The following is an 8010-nucleotide window of genomic DNA, read 5'->3' on the forward strand; positions in this document are numbered from 1 at the left end:
TCATCTAATTATCTAATTTTAAGGAAGCGCAAGGAGAAAAAGGAAAATGGAAGTAAAAAAAGAGGAAAAAGAAAGAGGAAATTAAAGAAAGAATGAAGTGTGGTATTTAGGGTAAAAATACCCCTACCAAGCGGACTAATCACCTGCCAACACGTGGCCTTAGAATGAAGAAGTTACCACATAACATCCAACTCTGCCTCCATGGCCAATAAGAGCCTTAAACGTGGCAATTTAACTAGAAGTTCTTTCAAAATTATGAGTATTGAAAGCTCGTGAATGAAACGACGGCTTCTATAACACATATTACTCGTGTATTAGACATTCAATCGGAGTACTTAATTATTTTAGATTATGAAACTTAAGAGCATGCCATCATACCCCCGTCAATTATTGATGAGACATGTTCCATTATTGTATATAACAAGGCTTTGCTCATATAATGTTTTAACATTCATATATACTCTTTTTCAAAATTTATCTTATTCCGAGGACTGACTTGTTCATTGGAGCGAGGAGGATATTCAAACCACGTGGATATATACTTTGATTTCCAAGTTGATGTCCAAGAGCTTGTGACATTTCAAACGTAGTCTCCTAAGGGACATTAAAAAAACCCTAAAACTTGGAGACTAAAGAGAACAATATAGTCTACCTTCTTTACAAAAGAATTAAAAAATCATTTTCTTTTTTAAAAAACAATTGTCACCTTTAAAAAATTATTTTCCACCTATTAACAAAATAGCAAAGAAAAAAAAAAGGAGACATGACGAAGGAAAATCAATTTTCGTGAAAAATTAAACGGAGTCTTTGGGTAGCTTTCTAAAAGATGATGCATACTCTTTTTTTTTTTTTTTTGAAAACAGATGATGTGTACTCTGATTAACTTGAGTTTTTTTCTTTATTTAAAGAATGACTTTCTTTATCGATGGATAGAGCTTTTGATTAGGCAGTTTTTGCAAGTGGTTCTAATAAAGAGTGTAAATTAATTATACACATTAATTTTTATCTTAATAATTGTTGGCAATTATCACAAAAAGGTACTAAAATCATATGTGATTTCATTTTTAAATTATTGATATCCGAATCTTAATTTGCTTATTTTGATAGTGTGAGAATCATACATTTCCTTTCATGTGTGTGCGTTATGTTTTATATAGCGTGAATTGTGTGATCAATTCATAAAAACACAGGCAAAAAAATGTGAATAAGCATTAAAAACTCTCTCCATTTTTCTTCATAGAAGTTCTCCAAAACACAAAGAGGTAATTGAAGTGAAAGCAGCAAAATCTAAACGTTTAGGTTTTCGATCGCCGAATTAAAACTTATAGATTGACGATCAATAAAATCGACGAGCATTTTAAGGTAATTGTTTTTCTCTTAATCAATTTCATAAACATAGATTGCTTAAATCTAGTTTTACCCTGAATCAAGAGCATTAGACCATTCAATTCATGGCGATGACTCAAATTGGAATTCGGGGGTTCATTGATATTGTGGACTTTTGCTCTTTTGTGTGTGTGTGTTTTTATTTATTTATTTATTTATTTTTCCCTCTTTATATCAAATTTAAGCATCTTTTTTGTTTTCCTATTTTCTATATAATGATCAGAGAATTTTTTGATACTAAAAATAAAATAATTCTTAAAAAATAATTTTAAATAAGATTTGATTTAATAAGCTAGAATATAAGAGAAAAAGGAACAGATGGAAGGAGAAGAAAAGTGATGACAGGGAAGGAGAGAAAATGACCGGCATTTTAAAAGGGTAGTAGGATATCTTATTTCAATTTACGTCTACTTGTTTTAATTTTATAAGATATATGTGAAGCAAAATTATACTGATTTCTTATGCATGGAAATAGCTAGAATAGATTAAAAAAAACAAAAACAAATTCCCCTAATCTTGACTATGTACAACAATATTGGTATGCTGATTGAAGCACTTTCACTGTGAATTGGATTAGAGGTGGATAATCCATACATGCACAATATCACTACAGTCCAACCTACTTACTTGTGTCCATGATGTGTAAGTATTTTGGTTTTTTTTTTTTTTTTTTTTTTTTGGTTTGTGGTTTATAAGTAATTGAGATTTCATTTTGTATAAGGTTCCTCACTTTAGTTATAAGTGTTGCGCATCTTTATTATCTCTAACATTTTACTTCAAATTATTCTACATTACTTTAGTTTTGTTGATGGTTTAGATTGTGTAGTGTTTGTTAATATAAGTGGATCTAAATACTTTTTCCCTTTGTTTCAAAAAAAAAAACTTTTTCCCTTTAAAATTTTCTTTTTATTTATGACCATTTAATTTATTGAGCAATTTGACGGATGTTGAACTAAATTTTGAGGGTGTGGTTAGATTGTGTTGTAGCATAGAAAGGAAAAGGTAAAAATTTCATAATATTTGCAAGGTATATAACCCTTCTAATTTTACAATAATTGATATATTAGAATTAGAAATAGAGATCTATGACAGTAAAATTTTGAGGGCGTGGTTTAGATTGTGTAGTAGCATAGAAAGGAATTTTATAATACTTGCAAGGTATAACCCTCCTACTACAAAGAATTGTGTTCTAAGTGATAACTAATCTTTAACTATTTTGCAGTTTAAAAAGTGTATATATGATAAGATTACAAATGATGAAAACCTGAAGTTTTGTCGTGTGTGCAACGTAGAATTGGGTACCACAACTCTTAGTAAACTTAGGTACCATATTCCACCAACAAGAGTTAACTCAAGTGGTAAGCAGCTTGATGTCGCTTAAGGGAGGTCTCGGGTTCGAGCCTCACCGAATGCAGAAAACTCTTGTTGGGAAACTCACCCACCATAAGCCAGGTGTGCAATCTGGGTCGAATCCGGATGTAGTCGGAGCTAAGCTCCGGTGAACCGGGTGGGGCAAACTAAAAAAAACTTAGGTACCATATGGAGTACATATATCAAATTATACTCCTTCTGCCCAATATATATTTTGTATACAAATAAGTAGTGTAATGTACGTATTTTTGATAATTAATGTCTTTAAATACATGTATGACAATAGTTTACAAGTTTTATGTAACAAATTATCAGCTTAAGCTGGACAGAAATACGAGGAGATGCATTCAAAGACACCACTTTCATCATTGGTAACTAATAGTTTACCAAATCACAATATGATCACAAGAAAACGTTCAAAGCCTAATAGGGCTGCAAGAAAGAGTATTCCGACACTTTACAACAATGAGCCAAGTAAAAAAGGTGAACAATCCTGTTACAAGAATGAAGCATCTTCATCAAACCCTCCAACAAAGAATGTTATACCTCAACAAAATCAGGTAAAATAATGTATTATTATATGATTTTTATTAATTACAAGTTTTATTTGCTTGATTTTTTTGCCATGTCATGAACTATCTCTAGTTTCTTTTTTGCCTATATGAGTTGATTTTCACCATTTCCAATGGATCATATACAAAGTATGTTATCTTTGGTTTATATTATTAATCAAAAGTAATATATTTACTAATTATGTTTGTTTTTGTTTATCACAAATAATTTTTATTAATCATAATATTTTTTTTCATTTTAATTATTAGAATTGACTTTGTATGAGTTACATCATATTTTAGCTTTTAGTTATATATATATAGCCATTTTTTAATGCAAAAATTAGTACCCTGTATCTAGTTAGTGTTGTCATCTTATTCTCACTTTCATTACAAATTAAGTACTATATATTTTTGTCTACTTTTGGGGCTTGATTTTATATGATGCAAATTAACTTTCTTAGTATAAGTAAATAGTTATATGTTACCCAATACGCCAATACTAGTCTTTTTACCAATTTCTGTTAAAAATAAATAAATTAAGTAATACAAGTCTATTTACCAAATTTACTTGGAATTTGGGTTATGGTAGAATAATACATACAAGAGTTTAAGAGTTTCAAACTTTCAATAATGTTCTCTTGATGTATTATTGCTTTTGTTCCAAGCATCTTGTAAATATTTGTGTTGATGTGTCGACTTGATCACCAAAATTGATGCAAATCAAGGTTGAAATAATATTGGTTGATTAAAACAAATTTTAACTAATCAACTTTGATTTTATAATTTGAAAAGCACACAGACTAGTCAACGAATGTTATAGTCCTAGCTTTATCCACATGTTTTGATAGAATTTTTAAATGAATATATAGATATCCTCTGAAAATCATTTGTGCAAGATAATTGCTCATTCGATATGTATGGTTTGATTCACACTAGTCTTTCATTGTTTTCCCTTCAAGATCATACTTTTTTTCATTTTCTTGAGTAATCATATGCATTTTAATAAAATATCTTTCACTCTAACTAAAGATTTTTGAAACTGGGTTATCTAAGCAGGTTAACAATGGAGCTATAGCAATTGCTAATAGAAGACCACAAAGAATTCTATCGTTTAACCTAAACGAACCTCCACCTATCATTAACATAGATGATGAAGATGAAAGCAATCCAGAGTCTATCACAAAGAATGTGAGTAATAAATGTTCTAAAAACTTCCCACATTAAGTAGCATGTTTCTTAAAGTTCATTTATCTTTCACTTAATTTTATTTTTGGCAAACCCCATATCTTGCATTACCTCACATTATTATCACACTTTTTTTGCACTATTTCTCTTACTTTTTTAACACATTTTTCTTTCGTCCACTCATATTTTTACACTCTCTCTTACTTAGTCTACTCTTACACCCACACACTACACTCTTTCCCCAAGCCAATTGCATAAATCTTCATGAGAAAGTCACCATTATATTAATTATAAACCATGATTATAATTATTATTGAGAAAAAGTGAGTTATAATGTGACAATTAATTCTGCACATATATAAAATACTTTATTCATATTTGCATTATTTACTGTTTTTAGCTTCTTTTAATTTCCTCTTCAACAAGAACTTCAATTCATACATAATTTTCAATCAGTAATAAGAAAATCTTGACTTGTAATCATGTAACCAGGACACCAATCGAATCAATGCTGAAGATGTGATTACAATTGCTGAAGATGTGATTACAATTGCTGAAGATGAAGTTACAAATGCGAAAAAAATAAGAGAAGCTGATTCAAACGAGCACCGAAATCTGCCTACAGATGAAGAGATTGCACAAATCATAATTGATCTTAAGAATACTCATGAGCCCCCAAATGTGCCTATAGAAAATCTTAACAAGAAGAATGCTAGTACTACTCGTGATTCGAAGGGAAAAGGTAAAGAGATTGTAGCACCAACATCCTATGATCTTATTAACAAGAAGAATGTTAGTACTATTCGTGATTCGAAGGACAAAGGTAAAGAAATTGTAGCACCAACATCCTATGATCTTAACAAGGAGAATGTTAGAACTACTCGTGATTCGAAGGGCAAAGGTAAAGAAATTGTAGCACCAACATCTTATGATCTTATTAACAAGAAGAATGTTAGTACTATTCGTGATTCGAAGGACAAAGGTAAAGAAATTGTACCAGAACCAGAGCTACCTAATGAAGACGAAGTATTGAACATTACATCAGAGCGACCAAAGGCGAACGAACAAATTTGGTTCAAGTTATCTCCTTCTGAAGGCGGGTAAGATCATGCTTAATTACTCTGTTTAGCAAAAATTTAAAAATTTATTCATTGGATTTGGGATGATTTATAAGTTATTTCATTAATGATAGGAATGGAGGTACACTACCACCATTGACGAGCCCCCATATTCTTACATGGTAAGTATTTGAATTATATCATGCATAATTTCTTGATAAAAATAATGTTTCTTTTCTTGATAATGTAGTTCTTCATTTCCTCATCATGTCAAGAAAATATTCTTAATTTGAGTAAAAAGTGGTTAATGGAAGATATGCATATATTTTTTTTATAAAGTTTTATGGAAAATAGTTTCAAGAACCCAGGTGCAGGTGTATTCAAGGGTTTTTCTAAGAGCAAAATATATCAAATGAGTAAAAAATCACAGGCCCTTAGGTGCACCTACCTCTATGTGTAACCCGTATTTATATAAAAGGTGTTGTTAAGAAAGAACTAATCCTGTATATAATAGATGATCAAATAATAGTATAAATTACCCTTTACTTAGCTTCCCAATTTATTGTGCTCAATAATCTTGGTATTTTACAAAATTTTAGAAGATAAGTTGCTTGATGCTTGATTATCAATTGTTATTATGATGAATAGATTTGATGGGCTAAGTTGTAATGGATTTATTTTTCATTGATTTCCAAAGAGACGTTTCAATAGTGAATCTATCATAATTCATAAATAGTGTTTGGATATTTGATGCTAAAGAGTGAGGTTAAATGGTGAATCTATTATTAACAATTATCAAATTGAGTAACAAAATCGACTTCTAAATAGTGAGGTAAAAAAAAAAAAAATTTGTGAGTCTATCATTGGCAATTAGTATTAGCAAAGATGGTGATTTCATTATCTATTTATATCTCATGGTTAATATAATTTAGAGACATGATACGTTGTCTTATTGTTTTTTGTAAGGGATCAAGAGATAACAATTGATAAAGTCAAGATGTTTATTGCAACCAAACTCAATCTAGAGAAGGAAGAGGTATGCCATGCTTTTCACCATCTTTTAAACTCATTGATTAAGTAGAACTTCATTCATAGACATCATAGTTATTGTTGTAGTAGGGAGACCTCTTGGTGTAGTGATAGAAGAGGTCACCTCGCATCTTCGAGATGTGAGGTTTGATCCTCATAATAAGCAACAAATCCCACCCTTTACCCCTTTAGGACATTGACAGCAACAAATCCCACCCTTTAATAAAAGTCTTCGACTGGGGCCTGATTGGCCTTACCATGTTAAAAAAATCATAGTTATTGTTGTATATACCTTTGAGATATACCGCACCTATACTATACATAATATAGTAACATTTGAGTAAGTAGTATATATGAACTAGTTAATGATATATGGTTGTAAAAAAAAAAAAGATTGCATAAGTTGTAAACTTGCATTGCAATATTCCTATAATTAGTTATGCATAACTAATAAATATGATTTCTTCAAAAAAATAAATAAATAAATATGCTAATTATGTAAACTCCTACATATACTCTCATAACACCTCAAATGTTCCAAAAGCAACAGAATGAATGCCTTAGAGCATCTATACTTATTATTATTATTATTATTATTATTATTATTATTATTATTATTTATATATTAAAAAGCGTTCCTAAAGACGTTTATGTGTCACGTGGCACCCTCGCTATGTCATCTTTCAACTATGAGCATATTCTATTAAAAATGTCTATCATGAGATTCGAACTCACAACCACAAAAATATGCATTAGATATCTTACCATCTCATCCATATATTAATCATGATTTCAATACTCAAGTCATAAATATATAAGTATATGGATTGGATGGAGATCTGAACATTTAATAACTGCAATTCTTAAAAAAAAAAAATTGATCCTATTATTTGCTAATTATGATCACCGAGATAATACATACAAGCAAGAAAAATTAACTATCGTTATAAATTTTAGTTATTTAATTAATCATGTCTTTATTTTCATCATTTTATAAATTATATACAAATGACATGTCTATATAATTTTTTTACAAGAACATGTTTGTATAATTAGTCAATAGTTGTTTCATAAATAATTTATTCAAAGGTTTAATGGGAAACTATTATAAATTATAAATAAATTTTGAATAAATAAATAATAAGGAATGAACCTATCTATTCATTACAAGTGTTAAAAAAAATAACCCGGAGCATCGTCCGGGCTACACACTAGTTTATTAGTAAATGAGTGCATGACAACACAACATGTAAAACACACCCCAAATTAGATATATATGCTAAATTTATAATAAGTGAAAACTAATTTTTAATTTCATCAGGACAAAGTAAGTTCATTCATGTCGACATAAAGTTAGTAAGGTAGCCACTAGTCGGTAAAAACTATCATTCAAGTCAATGACCCATATTGTGAAATATGTGAAATCT

The sequence above is a fragment of the Chenopodium album genome, chromosome 24, assembly GCF_948465745.1.
Source record: "Chenopodium album chromosome 24, dcCheAlbu1.1, whole genome shotgun sequence".
Lineage (NCBI taxonomy): Eukaryota > Viridiplantae > Streptophyta > Magnoliopsida > Caryophyllales > Amaranthaceae > Chenopodium > Chenopodium album.